This window comes from Petaurus breviceps, unplaced genomic scaffold, assembly GCF_028583685.1.
Source record: "Petaurus breviceps papuanus isolate PSGF00001 unplaced genomic scaffold, PetGlider_PUasm1.0 91133, whole genome shotgun sequence".
Classification (NCBI taxonomy): Eukaryota; Metazoa; Chordata; class Mammalia; order Diprotodontia; family Petauridae; genus Petaurus; species Petaurus breviceps.
Window position 1 is genome coordinate 71,139,031 of NW_027187419.1, and position 12,986 is coordinate 71,152,016.

Genomic DNA, 12,986 nt, shown 5'->3' on the forward strand with positions numbered 1-12,986 from the left:
ACAATGTGACAGAGCCCCCCAAATTTAATACTAACCTAGAGTGCAATGAGTAGTATAGTATCTAGAATGATGGGGACGGGGAAGGAGAAGGATGTTATCTAACTGTAATATGTCTTGGAAAGGCCACATCTGGACCCTGTTGACTTACACAGCATATTTTACAGTAAGCTGGAACATGTCCAGAAAACATGGACCAGAATAGTGAGAAGACTAAGGAATATGCTATATACAGATTGTTTGCAGGTATTTAGCCTGGAAAAAAAAGAAGTAGTTTTTAAAGATCTGCTATATGGAAAAAAAAAAAAAAGATTAAATTTGTTCCATTTAACCTCAGGGGAGCAACTGAATCTGGAGTCAGAGCACCTGGGTTAAATCCTTGCTCTGCTGCTTTCTTGTGGGACTTCACTTATTCTTTGGGTCTTAATTTCCTCATGGGTAAAATATGGGGACTGGAATACATGATTTCTAGATTTCCTTTTAGCTCTAAATATGAACCTGAGTTATAGAAGCAAATTTTGGCCTGATGTAAGGAAAAATTCCCCAATGATTAGAGTTCTTGTGAAGGGAAAGGCTCTATACATATAAAAATATTCATAATAATACTTTTCATAATAGTAAAAATCAGGAAGTCTATGTATTGATTTGGCAATGATGGAACAAATTGGAATATCTGAATGTAAGGAGGAGCCAGTGGTTGCAAGAGGTCAAAGGCATGGCAGATCGAATCATTAGCATGTGGACCCAACTGGTTTCCAACCTCAAAAAAGAGGGCTCCTCCCACAATTGGCAGCACATCACTGACCAGATTGGCATGTTTTGTTTCACAGGCCTGAAACCTGAGCAGGTGGAACGGCTGATCAAGGAGTTCTCCATCTATATGACAAAAGATGGCCGCATTTCCGTAGCAGGGGTCACGTCAGGCAATGTAGGATACCTTGCCCATGCCATTCACCAAGTCAGCAAATAACTCCCTGATGAGGTGGAGCAGAGATGACCTTCCCACCATCAGACTTTGCTATTTATTTGAGATTCAGGAGATAATTGAGCTGGTGAAGATAGGAGTGGTGTGAGAATTCCTTTCAACCACAGTGCTTAATGCTCAGCCTTTGAAAGTATCTCAGAACAAGACCTGTGAGTAGGCTAAAGGCATCTGAAAGTAGTGTGTGGAGCTTTGTGGGTCTAACCCAAACTCCCCATCCCATCCTCCACAACTTTTCCAAAAGATTTTATGTTTACAGAAACTCTACCAAAAAACCAGAATTCCTCTTCCCCCAGTCTTAGATCTCCTGGCATTACAATGTTGTTCAAGAGCTTTAATCTAGGTAATAAATATCACTTAGCCCACGTAACCAAAATCTCTGTGGTGCTAAAAGCTTCCAAAGAAGACTCACCCGGTTCTGACTCCCACCTCTTCCTGGCCTCCCATGACTGATGGAGGCCACTGTTGTGCAGCCTCTTGGCTTTAAGAAATAACAGGAAATGGGAGGTGGCTCTCACCCGTTGGACAGCTAAGACTTTAATTTTTCCCTCAACCCCTATTCTTATTGCTGTCTTTTCCCTTTGACCCAAAGATCCAAATCTGTTCTAATTTCTCTCCCCCTGCTTGATTTGACCTTCAAACCCTTCCTATCAGGATGCATATACTTGGAGTATTAAGTAAAATGTAATTTAATAAGTGAGCATTTCTTCCTCCCCTTTCTCAGCAATGGACGGAGGAGGAGCATGTGGCAAAATCAGCATCATTGTAAAGTTCTTAATCGCCACCTCCTCCCCAGACCTCAGCAACATAGCTGTGCAATAAATAGCCTGTTTACAACAAGTCTGTATGGGGCAGTCAGTCCTGGGAGATGAGTATTTTGAGCTGTGGTTGTAAGCTTCTCTGTGTTGTAGCCAAGTTCAGACTTCAGCCTGGAAAAGACCACCCTCCATTGTAATCATGTAGGCCTTTATGCAGCCTGCTTATTCTGTTACAATAAAATTATTGTAGATCGGAAAAAAAAATAGAGAAATTTGGGAATAATTTGTACGAATGGGTACAAAATTAAATAGGCAAAATCAAGATAAGTTTTTGCAGTTACTACTGTAATATAAAGGAAAACCACACCAAAAAAACCTGAATTATGTTTGATGCAATGACCAGGCTTTTCTCCAGAAGCTTGACAGTGAAACAGTCTTCTGACAAAGAAACCTCTTCTCTTTCAGCAGAAAAATGTTGAGCTATAGGTGTGGAATGAGGCATAATTTATCAGACATTACCATTATGTTTGTTTTTTTAGTTTAACTTTTATTTTTGTTGCAAAGGAGTATTAAGGGTGGAGAGTACACAGGATGCTGTTATTTGGACATGACAACAGTGTTTCAAAAAGCATCAATCAAACAATTACATTAAAAAAATTAGAGTTGTAGACAAGTGAAATGCACAGCCTCCAGGAATAATGGAATCCCACTCCTGACAGGCAGGAGGATATGCTCATAGCCTTGACAGTAATATATAGGGAATTCTTGCTTAGATAGAAGTTAGATTAGATGGTCTTTCAGATACATTCCAGCTCTCAGATTCTCTGATTCTTTGGTTCTGTCATTTTGTTTTATTTTACACCTTATGGGACCTTTGAATTTTTTTCTTTGTGTGTGAGAATTCTAATTGCTTGTGCCTTTCTGAGCCAACTATTAAAAAATATTTCTTCCTATTCCCAGTTCTTTAAAATTTACTTTAGTTTTCAAATCAACTTGCAGCACATTGAACTAGTATAAAGAAATATTTTCATAGGCAGTTCAGAATAGATGACCAAAACTTGTATTTGCTGTAGCTTGGTTTTTGGGTTTTTTTTTTAAAGCAATTGGGGTTAAGTAACTTGCTCAAGGTTACACAGCCAGATGTTTTGTGTGAGTGCCAAGTATCTGAGGCCAGAACCAATCCCAGGTCTCCCGACACCGGGGCTGGCACTCTTACTCACTGTGCCAACTGGCCATCCCTGTAGCTTGGTTTTTAAAATATATTTGCCTTGACCAAGTTTCGTGTAAGGTTTGTATCAAAACGAGTTTGTAATCACAGAGCATGTACTTCCTGACTATAGGAAAAGTGATTGTTTCAAGAAGCCACACTCACCTTGTAATTCAGTGATGTAAACTGTAGATACTGATAATTAGGAATTTGCCATCTGCATACAAATTCACACTTATAAATATGTACATTCTCATGTTTACATGAAAATACATTGATATGTCTGTATATACCCATGTGTACATTTATATTATGTAGGCAGCCAGTTGGCACAATGTAAAGTTTAGAGTCAGGAAAACTTGAGTTTGAATCCTGCATCAAACAGTTACAAAGTATTTGATCCTGCTCAAGTCACTTAACTGCTCTGTGCCTCAGTTTCCTTATATGTAAAATGGGGGTTCGTGGGGGTTTTGTGAGGGTCAAATGACATAATATATTGAAATGCTTTTGTGTACTTTAAAGTGCTATATAAATACTAGCTATTTTTATATTATGCCTGCATACAAACATTTACACAATTATGCTTAACATACAAATAATAAATGTATAAAAGTAAGAGCACCAGCACTTGGATTTTTATAAGTACTGGATGACTTCACACATTGGCAATTTATACTTCCCTAAATCAAAATATGATCACAATAATCATTACTGTAAGTTTTTGTTAAATGATGATGCCTCAACTATACAATGAAGTAACATAAACATGTACAGAGTACATCATTTTTTTGGCTAAAAAAATTTTTTAATGGCTTTTATATGACTAAACTAACAATGACAAGGCTATATATTTTCATATTATTGTCAGATTTAAATTTGTGTCTAGATTTTAGCTATGAAGAAACCTCTACAATTTTGTTAACTTGTATATGGCAAAGAATAATGTTACTCAGTTCTGTTTTTGAAGATGAATTTAATATTTCAAATCTATTATAATATTAATTTGGGTCTATAATTAGCATTTTTATCTTTAGTTACCAACCCTTTGATATCAAAAGTCCTTCTCCCAGAACAGAAGAATTTATGACCAAACAAGAGATAGAGAACATTATGAAATGCAAAATGGATAATTTTGATTACATTAGATTGAAAAGTTTTTGCACAAACATAGCCAATGCAACCCAGATTAGGAGGGAAGCAGAAACGGGATGAATTTTTACAACCCTTGTCTCTAATAAAGGCTTCATTTCTAAAATATACAGAGAAGTGAGTCAAATTTATAAGAATACAAGTCATTCCCCATTTGATAAATGGGCAAAGGATATAAATGGACAGTTTACAGATGAAGAAATTAAGTCTATCTATAATCACATGCAAATATGCTCTAAATCACTATTGATTAGAAAAATGCAAATCAAAACAACTCTGAGGTACCACATCACACTTACCAGATTGGCCAGCATGACAAAACAGGAAAATTATAAATGCTGGAGATGTGGGAAAATTGGAACACTCATATATTGTTGGTGGAGTTGTGAACTGATACAACCATTTAGGAGAGCAATTTGGAACTATGCTGAAACAGCTCTAAACTGTGCATACCCTTTGACCCAAAACCATTTCTAGGGCTGTATTCCACAGAGATCATAAAAATGGGGAAAGGTCTCACATGTACAAAAGTATTTCCAGCAGCTCTTTTTGTGGTGGCCAAGAATTGGAAATTGAGGGGCTGTGCTGCATCAATTGGGGAATGACTGAACAAGTTGTGGTGTTTGATTATGATTGAAATTCTGTTGTGCTATAAGAAATGAAGAGCAGGCAGACTTCAGAAAAACCTGGAAAGACTTACATGAATTGATGCTGAGTGAGGTGAATAGAACCAGGAGAATATTGCACACGGTTATAGCCATATTGTGCAATGATTAATTTTGATAGACTTATGTCTTCTCAGCAATGCAAGGTTCTAAAACAACTCCAAAAGGCTCATAATGGAAAATGCTATCCACATCCAGATAAAGAACCATGGAGTCTGAATACAGAGCAAAGCAGACTATTTGCTATCTCTTTTTGTTTTGTTTTGTTTCTTTTTTTCTCATGGTTCATCCCATTGGCTCTAATTCTTCTTTACAATATGACTAATGTGAAAATATGTTTAACATGAATGTGTATGTAGAGTCTATATCAGATTGCATGTCATTTTGGGGAGGGGGAGAGAGTCAGAGAAAATTTAAAACTCAAAAGCTTGTAGAATTGAATGTTGAAAATTAAAGATAAATAAATTAATTTTTAAAAATCCTTTTCCCAGTCAGATGGGAAATGTTTCTTTCAGACATATACTCAATCAAATGTATCTGTAATCTCATCCATTTGAAAATGCTTGCAAACAACTAAGCCTACCTATCCTGTGTGACTCGTCTAAGTCCTACTTTAAGTTTTCTACAGGGGTTCTACCCACTGTGCTGGGTGCTTTTCTTCAGTTTCTCCTGACATTGTAAGAATGCCGCTGGAACATTCTGACTGTCCTTTCCATCTGTTATCCCTCACTTTTGACATGTGACTCACCTATCTTTTTTTGTTTCATTCATTTCTTTGATGACACATATTTGAATATGCATGCATACATATATACACACATATACATTTCGTAAAAAAAAAATCTAGCAATTCTCAAACATTTTAAAACTGATAGGCAAGCTATTTAAGTCTAACATCTTCTCAAATCAAAATTAGAGAATTTTAAATTTTCCAGGTTACTTACCAGTTGAGATCTTTAAAAAGCCCAAAATATTAACTGACATTTCTATATTTATTCCCTTCCAAAATATTATTAGAAACCAATAATAGACAAAAGTAATTAAGCCTTTTTGAAGCTACATCTATTTAACATTAATGGTTGTTAGAAATTTTATTTCACTTTTTACATTTGCTGTTCAAATTTCAGATATCATCAGCTTAATGGTTTTATGTGTTTATTTTGTTATGTGTCATTTTGCTCTACAGTATTTTGGAAATCCCACCTAAATTTCAGCCTAGTAATTTTCATGTAGTTCCATTTGATATCTTAATTGGAAATTCAGTTTTTCCTCTTCATTCTTCTCCTCTTTCTTAAGATCCATTTACATTTTAGTTTCCTTCCATTTCTGCAAAACAAGCAATTACTAATTCTCAAACATGTACTCCAGGAAGCTTTTACAGTTATCTGGGGACATCCCCAGAGATGCATTAAATTCAATAAAACCTGGAACATGTTTATTTGGAATTCAGCATACCATATAAATGCACTAAACTTCTTCTTGAACAAAGATGGATAGTATTTAGCTTCCATTTTTTAATTTCCTGGTAACCTTATCAGACTTCTTAGAGCATACATGACATATAAAGGTTTTATGTTATTTAATAAATCTACTCAAAAGACATAAAGGAAAAATAAAAGTCATATTTTGATTTTAAATATTGAATTGAACAAAATGAATATTTTTATTAGAATTTTTGTTGTTTGGTGACTACCCTCAAAAAAGTTGTATTACTTTGTAGTTGCTGTGTCACAAATTCTGAAATTGTGTTAACACAATACCAGGTGTTTAAGCAATTAAATTAATCCTATGTCAGTAGTCAGTGGGAGTGAGGGTGGGGGAAAAGGCCAGATGATTGTCATTTTATTGACAAAGTTCCTAGTTGGTCATTTTTATTTTTAGTAGATTAGTATATAGGCTTTTGTATAATCAGGTATTTTAACTTATCTTTTCCTTTTAGTTTATTTGAACATTTCACTTAATCTGTCTATGTATTAGATTCCTTTATATGCACTGATGAAATTATATATTCCTTAGTGGTTATAAAACATAACATCTTTTATAAATAAATTTTACATAATTAATAGTAATAACATTTCTCAAATAACTCTTAGCCATATTATATAAGGCCAGGAAATTGTTTATTCTACTTGTATTGAATTTCATTAGTTGTACCAATTTTTTTCCGTTAAAAAAAAAACAAAAAACTTTAGTATGGTTCAGTGAACAGAATACTTCATTTGGAATCCAAAGATCTGGATTTGAATCCAGAATTTGCTCCTTACCACCTGCACAAATATTAAGTCACAACTTCTCTGGACATCAGTTTCTCCTCTGTAAAATGAGGGGATTGGAACAGATGACTGCTAAGGTAGCCTTCAGCTCTAAATTGTGTGTATTCCTATGACCAACTCCTCTGTCCACAGTCCTTATAACCAATAGCTATGGTATGAAATCTGCTAGAAGTGATTACTACTTGGTATGTTTTGAACAAAGTGACCCCTGAAGTTTTTTCCAGTCATGACATTCTGTGATTCTAAATTGTAAAGATGCATTCATTGTTTATTCTTTCATTGCACCAATATTCCTTTACTATAATACTCAACTTTCTGTTATAAGTCAGTTACATTTATTGCTGTGTAGAATTGCAATAGTTGTGGTGAAAACATTCAGAATAATACAAGGCAGCTGCATCCAATACAAGCATCTTCTCAAACCACTGCTGCACCAAATTAAATTTAAAACATTGCATCATGGCTTTGTTGTGGCTTCTACCAAAGAAGTATTTTACCAAGCACTCTGTAGAATTGCCCCAGGTTAGCTTTTAACAGAGAAAAAAAAGTATCCTTAATTTTATGAATAGATGAATAGACATAACCACAGGGGAGTGTATTAGAACTCAAGTCCACAGTTTTTACTGTATTCTAAATAAAAACAGAATTAACTTTTTATTTCTCAAGAGGAATTCTAAATTAAAAACTGATAAATTTGCAATACCATTTATACATTCTATATTCTCAGTTCCTTATCTATAAAAAAACTTCAGTTTCCTTATCTATAAAATGGGGATAGTAGTCCCTATATAGTACCTATCTCACTGGGTTGATATGAGGCCATAAATGCTATCACTTCAGTCTGAGTATTTTACATTATCATCTGTTTTTTTTTTTTTTCAGTGGGGTTCAGATAGACATGTCCCCAAGACATTTTACTTTCTGGCTGACATTCTTTTATACTTAACATTCTATAAACTATTGTGAGAATGTTTATCCATCCTCTTCCTCCTTTTTAGTAATTAAGTGTTAATCTTCCTGTAGCTGCCTTAGTTTGTCTGGCCAATTGTTATTAACTATTACAGAAATGTCACCAGTTTCCTCTTGCTCAGTGGAGTGCAGATAAAAATTGTCCTGGGATAAGCCAGTATTTTGCTGCTGTTTATATTTAACATTTTATCAATTTGGTGGATAAAATAGCTGCTACTTTTTGGAGTTAAATAAAATCCATTAGGATTCAAACTAATCTTCATTGCTTGAACAAGTAGAGATTAGACTTGGTAAGGAGTAAAGCCATCTCATGTGAGAAAGGGATGAAAAAAGAGATAGTGGCAGAAAGCATATATACATATATATATACATATGCATCTATCTATATAGATATCTATATATAAATATAAATCTATCTATACAAACTGAGGAGAAGGGGATGTGGTAAATGTCTTGAATTTTCTGTAAAATATGAGAAAAAGTTCTCAGCTGAGAGAGTTGAGAGAATGGGACCCAAGGGAGGTTTGAGGAAGAATGAAAAAGTTCATAAGAACTCCTGTGGAGAGTGAGATAAATTGATAAGGAGGTTGTAGTAGCATTTCCTTTCAGCAATGAAGGCCCAGTTGAGGTTGTATAACATATATTTGTAGTAGCCTTAGAATATCTGTGTGAGTTTTCATCATGTTCACTCACTAGCATATGGGAGTGGAAGTGATCCATGGCTGAAGTACAATCAGAAAAATGATAAGGGGTCTAGGGATTCAAGAGAGAAAAATGGTGTAGAGATGAATTGGTTTACCCAGTTAAGATGGGAAAAAAAAAACAGGAGAGAATGGTTAATACAAGGGAAAATGGCCAGGGAAAGAATTGAGGGATCAAGGAGTCAGGGGTCATGGTATGGACAAACAGTAAAATTTTGATAGGGAAAGGCAGAAAGGTGAAAAGCCAGTAGATTATGTTTGGATAAGCGGGATTTCAGAATTCTTAAAGGTCATGCATATGACCATCTGTGTATGGCTAAGGTAAAATAGAGAAGTAGATCATGGGAAATGAGTAGGTAGAGAAATTGAGAGATTAGGGTATTTGAAGGAGAATCAGTATGTATATTGCAAAGATTTGTGATGAAGAGAAGTTTGCTGCTTATGGAACAGGCATTCTAGAGAGCGCAGTGGAAGTGGTTAGTAATTTGGGACTAGGGAGGTTGAGGGGGATGGAAATAAAAATTGAGTGATAAGGGACAGGGAATTTGGATGATGACTTACAATGTTTCAAAAGAAAGTGGACCTTGGTGGCTATTATATTAACCCCCATATTTAAACTGAACTAATTTTTAAAGCAAAATCTGTTTCAAATTTCCTCCCACTCTACTCCATCTTCTACAGAGCTACTAAATTTCATTAAGTACAGATATGATCATGTCACTTCTTAGCAAATTCTGCTCCTTCTGCATAGCATTCCATCTTTTGTGTCTGTGCCTTTGCACTAGTCATCCCTGAAACATACTTTTTTGCTGTCCCACTTGCCCTTAACTTCTCCTTATCTCAAGATAACAGCTCAATACTACTTTGTACATAAATGCTATTCCTTTACAAAAATCCCTCTTTCCCCTACTGCTAGAATCCTGCCTCCCTAATTTGTGTTTAATTACTTTGGTAATTGCACTGTTGGTTTAGTGGGTAGAGTGCTGCACTTGGGAGTCAGAAAGTTCTAGATTAAAATACTGTCTCAGATAGTAGCTATGTGACTCTGGGAAAGAAACAATCTCTTGCTCTCAATTGCTCATTTGTAAAATGAGATTATTGGAATAATGACTTATAAGGACCTTTCTAGGTATATATGTATGCACTTTTGATCCTATTTTATATTTATTTTGTGTATGCTAACATGTGTACATATTGTCTCCCTCAAGAATTCAAATTTCTTAATAACAGGAATTGTTCATTTTCATCTCTCTAATCTCAATGAGTAGCATAATATAGGATAGACATTTTAAGATTCTCTGTCTTCCCCATTTTGTACTTTAGACATACTTGAATACTACCCTTAGATTTACCCTTATCATGAATTTAGAGTTAGAAAGGACTGCAGAGCCCATTTAGTCAAGCTCCCTTATTTTGTAGATAAGAAAACAGAAGCCCAGAAAGGTAGTTGAGTGACTTGCTCAAAGTAATAATACTGCTGTCAGTATTAATTGCAGAATTCCATAGCCACTGTTGTTTCTATTTCTCCATCCTGTCTCTACCTTCACTCACAGTTGTTTTGAGAATCAAATGAGATAATGCAAATAAAGTGTTTTGTAAACTTTGAAGCACTCTGAGAAACATGGAATAATTGATAGAACACTAAACGTGGAGACAAAGATGAAGTATTAAATCTCACATCGGACATTTTGTAGCTGGGGAACCCAGACCAAGACACTTGATTTAAGTTTTCCTTTTTATAAAATGGGGATAATAAGAACACACTTCACAAGATTATGATGTTCATGTGAAGTAATATATAGGAAAACATTTTATAAATCATTAATGGCTTTATACATTTCAACCATACTATCATCATTGTCATCAAACATTGGATCTGTTTTCCTTTGTTCTATCACTGAGGAAAATTTAGCATTTCTCCTTGCCACACTTTGTGAGTCTGGAACTGGGAATGTATAATTTAAGTTCTCATACTCACATTATATGAGCCAGGACAGTTTCAAAAGGAAGTTGTGATGCAGATATGGGGCAGTTTGGATTAGCTTTGGTCTTAAGTGTAATGATCTAGGACTTAGTCTTGTGCCCTCTAGGCAAAAAGAATACAAAAGTACTTCCTGAGAATTTTGTGGGGAGTTCTTGAGACTTCAAGGAAACTTTGTGAAAACTGCCTTTTCAATATTCCCCCCCCCCAGTAGATTTATTTTTATTCTCTAGCCCAGAAGTTCCCAAATTTTGTCAGTTCACAGCTCCCTTAGTGTCTTAGCAATTTTTTCACATCACCCTTAGGCCAAAAGAAAAGAAATACCTAACTCTTCTGTAGTTAGGTCAAAAATTTAAATATCTTGGGCTCCTCTGTGAATTTACTGCAGTATGTTGAATAATTGGGAAATTGGGGCTCTGTAAACCAATTTTAAACATTATTTCTGCCTGAGGTTATTGGAATACAATTTAAATTAGAAGACTGTTAAGTATTCCACCATACCATATTCAGAATAGCATTGGGGATACCCATATATTTGTGCCCTTAATTTCCTCTTTTCCCATCTCCTTTGGTAGGTCACACTATTTATCATTCTCCCTGTCTCATTTTTGATCCCTCCCTATCTGCTAATTCTTTCTCTGTTGACTACAAATATTACTAGATCTTCTGCATATAAAAAAAGAAAATTTCTGTTTAATCTTATCATCCTCTCAAGTTATCCTGTATCTTCTCCCTTTCATAATTAACTTCCTAGAATGACTCATCGACACTTGCTTCCTAACCTTCATCTCCCCAAAATTCTTTAATCTGCATGATTTTGTGATCTGGCTTTTACTCTCACCATTCTGATGAATCTGCTCTCTTAAAAGTTACCAGTAATCTCAATAGCTTTCTTCAGCTCTTGTTCTTCTTGATTTGTCTTTAACTATCCATACTGTTAACCACCTGGTATCTGGTTATATGCTCTTTTCTCCTTGCCTTTTGTGACTCTTCTCTTCTATTTATCCTATTTCTCTGTGACTCTGTGACTGTTCCTTCTTGCTGTGCTTTGCTGATTCATTATCTCTTGACAACTGTTAAATGTCTGTGGCAGCTCTGTTCTGGACCCAGCTTTTCTTCTCTTTATTCATCTTTTTATATAATAATTTCAGCAGTTCTAGATTTCATTATTATCTCTTTGCAGATGATTCTCAAGTTTACTTAGCCAGTCATAATCAATCCTGAATTCCAGGCCTATGTCAATAATTATCTGTTCAATGCTTAACTTGGATGTCCCATTGAAATTCAAATTTTTTATGTCTAAAATCAGGGAATTCATCTCCCTTCAAAATCAACAATTTCCTTAATTGTATTAAGAGCATCACCATTTACCAATTCACACTTTATCGGATTGGCCAACATGATAAGAAAGAAAAATGATAAATGTTCTAGGGGATGCAGAAAAACAGAGCCTGTGTTGGTGGTATTATAAACTGATCCAGCTATTCTGGAGACCAATTTGGAACTATGCTCAATGATCTATAAAGCTGTGCACATTTTTTGACCCTGCAGCTTTACTACTAAGACTTTATCCCAAAGATATCCAAAAAAAGGGAAATAAAATATTTATAGCAACTCTTTGTGATAGCAATGAATTGGAAGTTGAGGAGATATCCATCAATTTGGGAATGACTGAACAAGTTGTGGCATATGATTGTTATGGAATGCTCTTGTGTTCTAAGAAATGAAAAGTGGGATGGTTTTAGAAAAACCTGGGAAGACATAATGTGAACTGATGCAAAATGAAGAGAGTAATACCAGAAGACTTGTACACAGTAACAGGAATATTGTACAGTGATCAACTGTGAATAACTTATCTATTCTCAGCAATACAGTGATACAAGATAATTTCAAAGGATTTATGATGAAAAATGCCATCCACCTCCAGTGAAAGAACTGATGAAATCTGAATGCATATTGAAGCATACTATTTTTACATTATTTTTCTTGCTTTTTTTTGCAACATGACTAATTTGAAAATATATTTTGTATGACTTCATATGTATAATGAATATCATATTGCTTATCTTTTTGATGAATAGGAGAGAGGCTGATAGGAGGGAAAGGATTTGGAACTTTAAATTTTTTTTAAATGAATGTGAAAAATAAGAATATAAAAAACTAAAGAAAAACATTTTCTAAAAAGAGCACTACCATTGTAGAATGGCATAAATAGGTATGTAGCTACCTATTTATGATCTTGAAATCATCCTTCAGTCTTTTTTCTCCTTCTCTTCCTTCCCTCTTTTTCAATTAGTTGACAAG

The 12,986-nt window shown here is 34.8% G+C and overlaps 1 protein-coding gene and 1 long non-coding RNA gene across 4 annotated transcripts in view; one reads left to right on the forward strand and one right to left on the reverse strand.

Moving 5' to 3' along the window:
- The window catches only part of NBEA (neurobeachin), an 809,664-nt gene that overhangs the window by 333,870 nt on the left and 462,808 nt on the right, over positions 1-12,986 (forward strand). The gene's annotated exons all lie outside the window — the stretch shown is intronic.
- Positions 1,427-12,986, reverse strand: part of LOC138154980 (uncharacterized) — a 58,706-nt gene continuing 47,146 nt past the window's right edge. Inside the window, exon 3 of the long non-coding RNA XR_011166725.1 lies at positions 1,427-6,084. This is a non-coding gene — a long non-coding RNA (uncharacterized lncRNA). The remainder of the gene's footprint in view (positions 6,085-12,986) is intronic.